At 55.0% G+C, this 13717-nt stretch overlaps 1 protein-coding gene across 2 annotated transcripts in view; it reads left to right on the forward strand.

Moving 5' to 3' along the window:
* The first annotated feature begins 13255 nt into the window (after window positions 1–13255).
* Window positions 13256–13717, forward strand: part of KIAA0232 (KIAA0232 ortholog) — a 138698-nt gene continuing 138236 nt past the window's right edge. For both annotated transcript variants that reach the window (XM_068106988.2, XM_068106989.2), the window contains exon 1: window positions 13256–13386. The gene's annotated coding sequence lies outside the window, so the exon portion shown is untranslated. The remainder of the gene's footprint in view (window positions 13387–13717) is intronic.

A 13717-nucleotide genomic window follows, 5' to 3' on the forward strand; every position in this document is an offset into this window, starting at 1 on the left:
AAGTGTGTATCTACCCTCAGGAGTGCCAGGAAGCACTATCTCTCCTCACTCAAGAACGAACTCTCAAACCTGTCTCCTTCCTCCAAATCCTGGTGGCGTCTGGTCAAATCCATTTCTGGTGTTTGTTCCCCCTCTATCCCCTCCCTTACCTCAAATGGCCACACAGTTGACATCGCACGTGACAAAGCCGAATGCCTCAACTCTGTGTTTGCCTCAAAATCTTTAGTCCCAAACCCATCTCTCTCTGTTCCCACCTTTCCCAGTCGAACCCAACTGCTCCTTGACTGTGTCCTTCTCTCCTGACAAGGTGGAGGAGTTTTTGTCTAACCTCGACTCTGATTCTGCAACTGGACCAGACGGCATCAGCCCACGGGTTCTAAAATCCTGCTCTGCCGCTCTATCTCACCTCTCTCTGTTCTTTTCACCCTATCTTTTGCTCAAGGTCATCTGCCAGCATCCTGGAAATCAGCAAACATTACCGCTTTACACAAAAAAGGTGCAAAAACAGATCCTTTTAACTACAGACCAATCAGCCTGCTCCCAATTATCAGCAAAGTCATGGAATCCATCATTGCTTCGGATATGAAATCTTTCCTCTTCTCCAATGGCTTGATCTCTGATCATCAATTTGGATTCAGACCAGGTCACTCTACTCTGGACATGCTGCTTCTCCTGTCTCAACAATGGATGGAGGTCCTCAATGCCAAACAGGAAATCAGAGCTATCTCCCTTGACATATCACGTGCCTTCGATACGGTCTGGCACCCAGCTCTGCTCACCAAACTCTACTCCTATGGTATCCATGGAAATCTCCATGCATGGCTTGCGGACTTCCTCTCTGGTCATAGTCAACGTGTGGCCCTGAATGGATTTCTCTCATCTCCCCTTCCTGTTCAGGCTGGAGTTCCCCAAGGCAGTGTGCTGGGCCCTGTGCTTTTTCTGGTCTTTATCAATGATCTCTCCGACTCGCTGGAAAATCCTCTCTATCTCTTTGCTGATGACTCCACTCTCTGCCGCTCCATTCCTCTTCCCTCAGATCGGCAGTCTGCAGCCTCCTCACTCTCTGAAGACCTGGACAAAATCACAGACTGGTCAAGCAAGTGGAACATGTCTTTCAATCCTGACAAATCTCACACTCTTACTATGTCTCTCCGAAAAGTTCGACTGGACAACCCTCCCATCTACTTTCTCAACAATCCTCTCCAAGAAGTTCTGTCGCTCAAGCTTTTGGGTCTCACTATCTGCCATGATCTTTCTTGGGAAAACCACATTTCCAAGCTGGCCTGCAAAGCCAGTCGCCGACTGGGCATCCTCTGTCGTGCGAAGTCCTTCCTAGGCACAACTGAGCTCCTCACCACATACAAGGCTTTCATCCGCAGCTCAATGGAATACTGTTCTCCCCTATGGGCTGGTGCTCCTGCCTCACACCTAGCTCGGCTTCACGCTGTTGAAACCAAAGCTTTCAGAATCATTGGAATCTCCCGCGATGAAGCTATCTCTAAGGGCCTTTCACTCACTCACCGCAGGCAGTTAGGTGGTCTTTCTGTCTTCTACCGACTCCTCTCCGGCCTTGCTCCCCCAGTTCTCTCTGTGCTCTGTCCCCCAAATATTCCTACAGGTCGTACAAGATCTGCCAGCAAGCCTCTGATGGTTAAACTGCCGAAATCTCGGCTCTCTGCTCACCTTCACTCCTTCATTCCTCTTTTCTCCCGCCTCTGGAACAAACTCCCACACTCCCTTCAATCCCACTCCTCCATCCAGGTCTTTAAAACAGCTGTTCACCACCATCTCTTATCTTCCCCCATCCAAAACCTTGATCTTTTCTACCCCCACTAATTCACCCCAGATCCACCTTGTTTGTAATTCCAACTTCTTTCCTGGTAGTCCTGGCAGTGTCCATATGTTTTATGCCTCTCCCACCCCCTTTCCCATGCCTCCCCCCAAAGCCCTCTCCCTCCCACAGATCTCTCGATGTCTCCCTGTCTCTCGGTTCCTGCTCTCAAATGTTGTGTTTGTGTCCTTCCCACTCTCTCCCCATCTTGTCTACCGCTCCCGATGTTATTTGTTTTATGTGTCGGTTTGTTGGTTATGTGTCAGTTTGTCGGTTTGTCTTTCTGTGTGATAAATGTTCGCTCTTTCACGAGCCTCGATCTTGTATACAAAAAAAAAATTAAAAAAAATCCATTCAGCTGTACCAAAGTTCTCACATTTTTACCTGACATGACCTCTCACCTTTGACCTATTGACCCCAAAACTTAATCAGTTCATGTTTACATCATTATATATGCCTGTACCAAGTTTTAATTTAAACCTTTATTTAATTTAATTTTAATTTTAATTAAATTTAGCTCTTACACGAGCCTCGATCTTGTATACAAAAAAAAAATCCCTTCAGCTGCTCACATCTTCTCACATTTTTACCTGTCATGACTTCTGACCTTTGGCCTTTGACCTCAGGACCCCCAAAATCTAATCAGTTAATATTTACATCATTATACATATCTGTACCAAGTTTGAATTTGATCACTTCACCCTTTCTCAAGTTGTAGACCTATTACAGACTTTGACCTATGACCCCAAAATCTAATCACTTGATCTTTACAACATTATACAAACCTGTACCAAGTTTGAATTAGATCACTTCAGCCGTTCTCAAGTTATAGACCTATTACAGATTTGACCTTCGACCCCAAAATCTTATAAGTTAATCTTTACATCATTATACATACGTGTACTAAGTTTGAATTGGATCACTTCAGCCATTCTCAAGTTATAGACCTATTACAGACTTTGCCCTTCGACCCCAAAATATAATCGCTTAATCTTTACAATATTATACAAACCTGCACCAAGTTTGAATTAGATCACTTCAGCCATTCTCAAGTTATAGACCTATTACAGATTTGACCTTTGACCTTTGACCCCAAAATCTAATAAGTTAATCTTTACATCATTATACATACCTGTACCAAGTTTGAATTGGATCACTTCAGCAGTTTTCAAGTTATAGACCTATTACAGATTTGACCTTTGACCTCTTGACCCCTAAAAACTAATCAGTTAATCTTTACATCATTCTTCATAAGTGTACCAAATTTGGTCAGAATCGTATCACTGATTCACAAGTTATCGCGGTAACAGTATTTTGTTTTACCTAACATGACCTCTGACCTTTGCTCTTTGACCTCGTGACCCAAAAATCGAATCGGTTCATGTTTACCTCATTATACATACCTGTGCCAAGTTTGACTAAGATCACTTTAGCCGTTCACAAGTTATCGTGGTAACGAATACCTATCACGGACAGACAGACGACGGACAACCTGAAAACATAATGCCTCCGGCGACTTCATCAGCGGAGGCATAAAGAGACATAAAATGTCATAGTAAAGCGCGGCGTTACGCGCGCTGCTTGTGAGCAAGGAGGAAGCGGACAAGCGGTAACATATAAACGTCTTTATTGTAAGACTACACTGTAACACTGTACTGTCCCGGGCTGGGCGCCCGGTGTATATCATGAGGCCACGCCTACCCCTGGTGCGTGGCCACCGCCCACTTGGTGCGCGGAATGATGTCACCACGCCAGTGGGCTTTTGTGTCCGCCACACGCGCCCCCCCAGAATTCCCGCGCACCTGGAGGGCCAGTTTGCGGGGCAGACGAATGACCCGGCCGAAGCGCCCCCTGGCGATCGGCGGCGTCCGGGGTGCAGGGATGCCAGGTGGGATGCCCCTGGCTGCCCCTGGGATGGGTGCAGCACCGGGGGGCGGCGTGGCGGCGGGGCTGGGCGGTGCCGGGGGTCCGCCCGCAGGAGGGCGGCCCCGACGTGGGGGTTGGGCCACTGGCGGTGGATGGTCCACATCGAGGTGGGCCGGCTTGAGGCGGTCTACCGAAACGCGGTCAGGAGTACCGCCGATGTCCAGGGTGAAGTGCTTCGCCCCGGTCTCCAGCACGCGGAAAGGCCCGTCGTACGGGGGCCGCAGTGGTGTCCGATGGGCATCGTGGCGGACGAAGACGTACTCCGCCGTGCGAAGCTCCGGGGCGACGTGCGTCGGTGGGTGCCCGTGGCATGCCGTTGGCACCGGGGCGAACCTCTGGGCGGTCTCTTGCAGAGCGGAGCGCTGCTGTGCCACGGACCATGGTGCCGTGGAGTCGGGGAGGAACTCGCCCGGCACCCGCAGCGGTTGCCCGAAGACCAATTCCGCCGCGGATGCGCGCAGGTCCTCCTTGGGCGCCGTCCGGAGGCCCAGCAGGACCCAGGGGAGCCTGTCGACCCAGCCGCCGTCGCGGAGGGTGGCCCGGAGCGCGGCCTTCAATGAGCGGTGAAATCGCTCACACAGGCCGTTAGCCTGGGGGTGGTAGGCCGTGGTTCGGTGCAGCCGGACCCCGAGCCCCTGCGCAACCGCCCCCCAGAGCTCCGAGGTGAACTGGGGGCCGCGGTCGGATGAGATGTCTGAGGGGGCGCCGAACCGGGCGACCCAGGTGGCGATGAAAGCCTGCGCGACATCGGCCGCCGTTGTCGACGCCAAGGGCACGGCCTCCGGCCACCGGGTGGTGCGGTCCACCATGGTGAGGACGTAGGTGAAACCCCGTGAGGGGGGCAGAGGTCCCACCAGGTCCACGTGGACGTGGTCAAACCGGCGTTCCGGCACCGTGAACGGGGCCAACGGGGCCTGGGTGTGCCGGTGCACCTTGGCGCGCTGGCACGCGAGGCACGTCCTGGCCCAGCCGCGGACGGCCTTCCGGAGGCCATGCCAGACGAACTTGTCGGCGATCAGCCTTTGGGAGGCCCTCGCGCCCGGGTGGGACAGGCCGTGGATGGCGTCAAACACCTGGCGCTGCCAGCCCGCGGGCACGATGGGGCGAGGACGCCCGAGGGAGACGTCGCACAAGAGGGCCGCGCCCGCGCCGTCAAACGGCACCTCGGTGACGCGGAGGCCCGTGACGGCGGTCCGCAAGGCCTGGACGTCGGGGTCAGCGGCCTGGTCCGCTGCCATCCGGGCATAGTCGATGCCGAGGTGGACTGCGTGGGCGACGGCCCGGGAAAGGCAATCCGCCACCGGGTTGTCCTTCCCCGCGACGTGCTGGATGTCCGTCGTGTACTCGGACACGGCCGAGAGGTGACGCTGCTGCCGGGCCGACCACGGCTCGGTGACTTTGCCCATCGCAAAGATCAGCGGCTTGTGGTCGACGAAGGCAGTGAACGCCCGGCCCTCGAGCAGATGGCGGAAGTGCCTGACCGCCAAGTGAAGTCCGAGCAACTCGCGGTCGAAGGTACTGTAACGGCGTTCGGGCGGGCGAAGCTGCCGGCTAAAGAACGCCAGCGGTTGCCAAGCTCCACGCACCCATTGCTCATGCACTGCGCCCACCGCGTAGTCCGAGGCATCGGTGGTGAGGGCGATCGGTGCATCGGGCGCCGGGTGCGCGAGCATGGTGGCGTTAGCCAAGGCGAGCTTCGCGCCCGTGAACGCCGTGTCCATCTGCTCGGTCCAGGTAACGTCGCCTTTGCCCGGCTTACCTCGGAGAGCTTCGTGCAGGGGGCGCAGGAGCTGGGCGATACGGGGCAGGAACCGATGGTAAAAGTTCACCATGCCCAGGAACTCCTGCAGCCCTCTGATCGTGCGGGGGCGCGGAAACCCCTTCACCGCCTCCACCTTGGCCGGTAGGGGGACGGCTCCGTGCCTGGTGACACGGTGCCCCAGAAAATCGATTGTGGCGGCGCCGAACCGGCACTTTGCGGGGTTCACAATCAGGCCATGCTGGCCCAGGCGTTCGAAGAGCGTGCGGAGGTGGCGAAGGTGCTCTTCGCGGGACGCGCTGGCGACGAGGATATCGTCCAGGTAAACGTAGACAAAATCCAAGTCGCGCAGGACGCTGTCCATCAGTCGCTGGAACGCCTGAGCCGCATTCTTCAGACCGAAGGGCATGCGCAAGAACTCGAAGAGTCCGAATGGCGTGATGACCGCCGTCTTCGGGACGTCCTCCGGCCTGACGGGGACCTGATGGTAGCCGCGTATGAGGTCCACCTTCGAGAAGAAGGACCTGCCCGCCAAACGGGCGGAAAAGTCCTGAATGTGGGGGACGGGGTAGCGGTCGGGAGTCGTGGCGTCATTGAGACGGCGATAGTCCCCGCACGGTCGCCATCCCCCGCCGGGCTTCGGCACGATGTGCAGCGGCGACGCCCAAGCGCTCTCTGAGCGCCGAACGATGCCGAGTCGCTCCAGGGTAGCGAACTCCGCTTTTGCCACCGCCAGCTTCGTCGGCTCTAGGCGGCGTGCCCGGGCGTAGACCGGTGGCCCGACGGTGGGGATGTGATGGGCCACCCCGTGCTTGACGGCCCCCGCCGAGAAGGTGGGCTGCGTGAGGGCCGGGAAGCCGGCGAGGAGGCGGGTGAATGCGTCCGCTGCCGGAAGTGTACAGACCAACGTGGCCGGAACCGAATCGTTCGGCAAGCCGCTTGGCAAGCCGCTCGTTGAGCTGGGCAACGCACAAGCGAGCGAGCTGAACGTCTCGGCCTGGACAAGCCGTCTGCGCTTGACGTCGACCAGGAGCCCATTAGCGCACAGGAAGTCCGCGCCAAGCAGTGCCATGGGCACGTCGGCGGTGACGAACGTCCATCGGAAAACCTGCCCTCCAAACCGCAGAGAGAGGCAGCGTTTTCCGTACGTACGGATGGGCGTCCCGTTCGCGGCAAGCAGCGCGGGGCCCCCACCCGCGGCGTGCTTGTCTGACGTGCCGGCGGGAATGACACTCACCTGCGCTCCCGTGTCGCACAGGTAACGGCGCCTGGAGAAGGTGTCCGTTATGAACAGCAGGCTGTTCGAATGGCCGGCGCTCATCGCCACTATTGAGCGCCGGCCCGGGCGTTTCCCGACCCGTTGAAGGAGCACGGCGGATGACACCGCCGAGCTTCGTGGCCGAACTTGGCGTGGAACCAGCACCAGGTGGTGGAGCTGGAGGAGCGCGGCTGGCTCCGCCAGGCCGGTGGAGTTGGCGGGTTTCCCCGCGGTGGCGGTTTTCGCCGCGGCGGTGGGCGGGGCGTGGCGGCGTTCACGAGGTGCGTATCAGCATGCTGCTGAACATCAGCGTGCTGTAGAAGCTGATGCTGTGGAACATGCTGCTGAACATCAGCGTCGAGGGCCGTGACGGCCACGCCGACGCTCGCCCGCATGTCCGAAGCGGCGAAGTACCTGTCCGCCTCGGCCGCCAATGCTCGGGGTTCCGTTAGCTCGGTCCCGGCCAACGCGAGGCGGACCTGCGCTGGAAGTTGGCGCCGGAAAAGCGCCCGGAATAGCGAACCGGGGGCTTCGTCGCCCAACAGTGACAGCGTATGGTCCATTCGGACCGACGGGCGCGTCTCACCGAGCTCGGGGAGATCCAGGAGGCGGTCGGCCCGTGCGTCGTCCGTAAGGCCGAACGTGGCTAGGAGTAGCCGCTTGAGTGCCTCGTACTTGTGGCCGTTCGGTGGGTGGCGAAGGACGGACACAACTCGAGCGGCCGTGCCGGGCCCGAGGGAGGCGACGACGTGGCAATAGCGCGTGTCATCGCCGGTGAGGCGCCGAAGCTGAAATTGGGCTTCGGCCTGGACGAACCAGACTTCGGCCTGAGCCTCCCAAAATTCCGGAAGTTTGACGAAGTCGGCCATGGCGATGGCGTCGCGTGTGGAAGGATCGCTCCAGCAGATCCAACGTCGAGGGTCACCAGTAAAGCGCGGCGTTACGCACGCTGCTTGTGAGCAAGGAGGAAGCGGACAAGCGGTAACATATAAACGTCTTTATTGTAAGACTACACTGTAACACTGTACTGTCCCGGGCTGGGCGCCCGGTGTATATCATGAGGCCACGCCTACCCCTGGTGCGTGGCCACCGCCCACTTGGTGCGCGGAATGATGTCACCACGCCAGTGGGCTTTTGTGTCCGCCACAATAGCCCTCGTGGTTTTAGTAATTTTGCTGTACGGGGTTAAAGGTCGTCAGTCAGCCATCTTTGGTTGGATTACAAAACAAAATCTCCTGCATATGTATGCTCCCATGTATTGTCGTTGTGCCAGGTTTGAACAAAATCGGTCCATGCATTTCCGATAAATGGTTGGGAACCATTTACGTTAAGGTAACAAAATGGCCATCAGTCGGCCATCTTGGATCTGATCTCTATACAAATACCTTCACCACCATCATGGTCCTTTCTTTCGTGTGACCTACTGAACACGGCAGGCCTTGTGCCGTCTGAATGGCCATGTGAACAGGCCACTAAAAAGAAAAGAACGGATTCTTCCCCCGAGCTGCTGGATCGCGCAGTTCTTTAACTGAGGTGGGTACATGGTCGGCCTACAGGCTACAGCAAAGGGGGCAGTCCATTAAACTAGGTGGCCAGGAGTGGAGCTCCTCCAAAAGGGCAGTTAATTAGCGGCGGGACACTGAAACATGGGGCTGCAGTCAGGGGCAGTCCACAAAACAAAACAGTAAAGGTGTCACTTGTAGCATGGACCTGCAGTGAGGGGCAGTCCACAGAACAGGTAGTACGTGGCAGGGCTGCAGGAAGGGGCAGTGCATTAAATTATTGTGGCCAACGAGCCACCCAGGATGTGGTACCGCAAGGTAAGTGGTGGTACAAGGTCCACAGAGCAAGTGGTCCAACAAGGTAAGTGGTGGTACAAGCAGCAAGGCCGTGTCCACATGGTCCTGGGCCAGGTGAGACAAGGCAAAAGCAACAGCATGACAAGAAAAAGGTAAACCAGGTAATGCAAAGCAACAAGAACCATATCCGACCAATCGAGTCAGTGGATCCCTGGTGTGCACATACCTGGGGCGGTGGTGGTGATGCCGGTGGAGAGATATCGAGGTCGGCCCTAGTCATCCACACCCATTCAGCACATTCTCACCTTCATACTACTCTAGCCCCCTTCTTTACATAATCCGTCACTACCTCTTGTCTCTTAGTCTTACTAGTGTAACTCGGCGTGCTCCACGCTCCTCACCACACATCGTTTCAGAGGGATAGGCATCTTTGACCATTTCAGTGTCTTTTTGATATTCAGGGTCTTTTTGGTATTCAGGGTATTTTGGGTCTTCATGGTGTTTTGTGTCTTCAGGACCATTTGGGTCTTCAGGGTCTTTTGGATCATCTGGGCCTTTTTTTTTTTTTTTTTTTTTTTTTGTATACAAGATCGAGGCTCGTGAAAGAGCTAACATTAATCACACAAAAAGACAAAACCGACACACAAAACACAAAAAACAAGGGGAGCGGCAGACAAGATGGGGAGAGAGGGGGAAGGACACAAAAGAGACGGGGAGAGGGGGAAGGACACAAACACAACATTTGAGAGCAGGGACATCGGGAGGACTTGGGGGGAGGTGGGAGAGGATTAAAACATATGAACACTGCAAGGACTCTGGGGTGAATTACCGGGGGTAGAAAAGATCAAGGTTTTCGATGGGGGACGATAAGAGATGGTGGTGAACAGCTGTTTTAAAGACCTGGAGGGAGGAGTGGGATTGAAGGGAGTGGGGGAGTTTGTTCCAGAGGCGGGAGAAAAGGGGAATTAAAGAGTGAAGGTGAGCAGAGAGCCTAGACTTTGGCAGTTTAACCATAAGAGGGTTGCAGGCAGATCTTGTGCGACCTGAAGGAATATTGGGGGGACAGAGCACAGAGAGAGCTGGGGGAGCAAGGCCGGAGAGGCGTCGGTAGAAGACAGAAAGACCACCAACCTGCCTGCGGTGAGTGAGTGAAAGGCCCCCGGCGTTGACTACATCGCAGGAGATTCCAATGATTCTGAAAGCTTTGGCCTCAACAGCGTGAAGCCGAGCAAGGTGTGAGGCAGGAGCACCAGCCCAGAGGGGGGAACAGTATTCCATTGAGCTGCGGATGAAAGCCTTGTATGTGGTGAGGAGCTCAGGTGTGCCAAGGAAGGACTTCGCACGACGGAGGATGCCCAGTCGGCGACTGGCTTTGGAGGCCAGCTTGGAAATGTGGTTTTCCCAGGAAAGATCATGGCAGATTGTGAGACCCAAGAGATTTAGTGACAGAACTTCTTGGAGAGGATTGTTGAGAAAGTAGATGGGAGGGTTGTCCAGTCGGTCCTTTCGGAGAGACATGGAAGAGTGTGAGATTTGTCAGGATTGAAAGACATGTTCCACTTGTTTGAGCAGTCTGTGATTTTGTCCAGGTCTGCAGAGAGTGAGGAGGCTGCAGACTGCCGATCTGAGGGATGAGGAATGGAGCGACAGAGAGTAGAGTCGTCAGCAAAGAGATAGAGAGGATTTTCAAGAGAGTCAGAGAGATCATTGATGAAGACCAGAAAAAGCACAGGGCCCAGAACACTACCTTGGGGAACTCCAGCCTGAACAGGAAGAGGAGATGAGAGAAACCCATTCAGGGCCACACGTTGACTACGACCAGAGAGGAAGTCCGCCAGCCATGCGTGGAGATTTCCATGGATACCAAAGGAGGAGAGTTTGGAGAGCAGAGCAGGGTGCCAGACCGTATCGAAGGCACGTGAAATGTCAAGGGAGACAGCTCTAATTTCCTGTTTGGCGTTGAGGACCTCCATCCATTGTTGAGAAAGCAGAAAGCAGCATGTCCAGAGTAGAGTATTTAAGGGTATTTTGGGTCTTTGGGGTGTTTTGGGTCTTTGGTGTCCTTGGGCTTTTGGGTCTTTGGTGTCTTCAGGGGCTTTTTGGGTCTCAAGGGTATTTTGGTTGCTCTGGGTGTTTAAGGGTCTTTTTGGATCTTCGGGGTAGTTTGAGGCTTTGGGGTATTTTCAGGCTTTGGGTCATTTGGGTCTTCAGGGTCTTTTGGATGCTCTGGGCCTTTAAGGGTATTTTGGGTCTTCAGGGTGTGTTTGGTCTTTTGGGTCTTCCAGGTCTTCAGGGCTATTTGGGTCTTTGGGGTATTTTGGATCATCTGGGACTTCAAGGGTATTTTGGGTCTTTGGGGTGTTTTGGGTCTTCAGGGTATTTTGCAGCCTCAGGGCCTTCAAGAGTATTTTGGGTCTTTGGGGTGTTTGGGGTCCTCAAGGTCTTTTGGGTCTTCAGGGGCTTTTTGGTCTTCAGGGCCATTTGCAGCCTCAGGCCTTCAAGGGTATTTTGGGTCTTCGGGGTCTTTGGGTCTTCAAGGGTATTTTGGGTCTTCAGGGTTCTTGGTGGTCTTAAAGTTCTTGGAGGACTTGAAGGGTCGTCAAAGTTCTGAGGGGTCTCAGCAGTCTAAACGTAATTAAGAGTTCAAGGACTGTGTTTTGGGTGTTAATTTTATTTGAAGAAGAAGACGTTTTGGTCGCATATAAACATACATACATAACCATGTACGTTTGCACTATTATATTAATAAGAGGGCCAAATTCCTACCTGGTCCTCAGGAAGGAAAGGCAGAACTGCAAGCAACCTCATTAACACACCGTGATGCATCTCGTCGTCATCGTTTACCGGTCAAATTTTCCTTCTCTGCCATCACACAATTTCGTGGCTGGACAGTGTTTGACCACCTGTACACTCACCTTACAGCATCCCCGTGACGCTGGAGTCTACCGCTCCTTACTGAACCTTGTGGAAACGACCTCCTGGCTTTCCCCACAATGCCCGCTATGGTATCTAACGCACCCGCCGCCACACCTGGGCAGGGGCGTTGAGAAACAGCATGGGCCCTGGGGCAAAGACCATCGCAGACTCCCCTTCTCCCCCCTTCCCCCTCTTACCCCCTCTTCCGCCTTCTCCACCCCCTCTCCCCCCCACCCTTTCCACCTGCCCCCCTTTGTCCCACCCTTTCCCCCTCCCCCACCCTTTCCCACCTCCCCACCCTTTCCCCCTCCCCCACCCTTTCCCTCTCCCCCTTTGCCTCTACCTTTCCTCCTCCCCTTCCCCCCTCTTTTCCTCTCCCCCTTTGCCTCTACCTTTCCCCCTCCCCCACCCTTTCCCACCTCCCCCACCCTTTCCCCCTCCCCCACCCTTTCCCTCTCCCCCACCCTTTCCCCCTCCCCCACTCTTTCCCCCTCCCCCACCCTTTCCCTCTCCCCCACCCTTTCCCTCTCCCCCTCCCCCACCCTTTCCCACCTCCCCACCCTTTCCCCCTCCCCCACCCTTTCCCCCTCCCCCACCCTTTCCCCCTCCCCCACCCTTTCCCTCTCCCCCACCCTTTCCCTCCCCCACCCTTTCCCCTCCCCCACCCTTTCCCTCTCCCCCTTTGCCTCTACCTTTCCTCCTCCCCTTCCCCCCTCTTTTCCTCTCCCCCTTTGCCTCTACCTTTCCCCCTCCCCCACCCTTTCCCACCTCCCCCACCCTTTCCCCCCCCCCACCCTTTCCCTCTCCCCCACCCTTTCCCCCTCCCCCACTATTTCCCCCTCCCCCACCCTTTCCCTCTCCCCCACCCTTTCCCCCTCCCCCACTCTTTCCCCCTCCCCCACCCTTTCCCTCTCCCCCACCCTTTCCCTCTCCCCCTCCCCCACCCTTTCCCTCTCCCCCTCCCCCACCCTTTCCCTCTCCCCCTTTGCCTCTACCTTTCCTCCTCCCCTTCCCCCTCTTTTCCTCTCCCCCTTTGCCTCTACCTTTCCCCCTCCCCCACCCTTTCCCACCCTTTCCCACCCTTTCCCACCTCCCCCCACCCTTTCCCCCTCCCCCACCCTTTCCCTCTACCTTTCCTCCTCCCCTTCCCCCCTCTTTTCCTCCCCCCCCCCATCATTTCTCCTTCTTTTATAACTTTTAAAAATCACTTTCTGGATCAGGGACGACAACAACAAGGGGGAAATCATCCATTGAAGTACCAATTCCCCATCAGAGGAATATCGGTATCAGCGCAATAACCAGGGGCAAATAAGCATCGCCTCCCGCTTCTCGTTCTACATGTAGGCCTAAGTAAATGCAAGTGAGTAAATGATGCCAAATTTCCTTTAAACATTGAAAAACACGGCATGTGCTTGTGACGACGAAACTACGGAAACATCTGTATGGTATTTACGCGGAGATGAACAATTGAATTGATTCGTTCCTTCACGCATCGAATGGAGATGGGGTTTGGCCAACAGTCCCAACACTCTTGCCCTGCGTCATTTACGGCAATTACGTCATTACGTTATTTACGTCTTTACGTCATTAGGTCTTTACGTCATTGCCGTGATTATCAATATGTAAATTGTTCCCACAGTGGTTTATTTTACGAGGAAGGGTGTTAGTGTAAAAAAAACAACAAAAAAAAAACCCTTTTGAAGAGGACCCGGAATCTGTTTGAGGGGCGACACTTAATATTTCCCGGGGCCCATTTTGGCTCTCGGCGGCCCTGCTGAAACACGTAAGGAGAGAACTATTTGTCATGGGCGGAAGGGCGTGTTCGAAACAGAGGTGATATCGTGGCCGGCGGAGCGATACAGGGCGCCCGGGAGGAGCGAGGCGAGCAGCCTTGCCGGTGAGGCCCGAATCGGCACATTCACAAATGCAAACAAGTCGAGGGTTTTACAAGCAATAAGTGTATGTTATTTTACTTGTGTACGTTTTCATTCAACTGTACAAGATCTCGGGGCAAAGGTTTCCTGAAGTACCGATTAAAGGGCGAGGCGGCGTTGCGGAGTTTAACGAGGTTAACCACTGTACTGTTGCGTGTTGGTTGGACTGGGCGCTATCCTCCATCGGTTGACCTTTGTAAGCACCGGAACAGAGCTGCGTTATTCACCATCATAGGCGTTTGGGATAATGTACACGTAGCGTCCGCTCTCGGTATGGACGAGGGATCAATAATG

Source organism: Myxine glutinosa, chromosome 2 (assembly GCF_964187855.1).
Source record: "Myxine glutinosa chromosome 2, kmMyxGlut1.1, whole genome shotgun sequence".
Lineage (NCBI taxonomy): Eukaryota > Metazoa > Chordata > Myxini > Myxiniformes > Myxinidae > Myxine > Myxine glutinosa.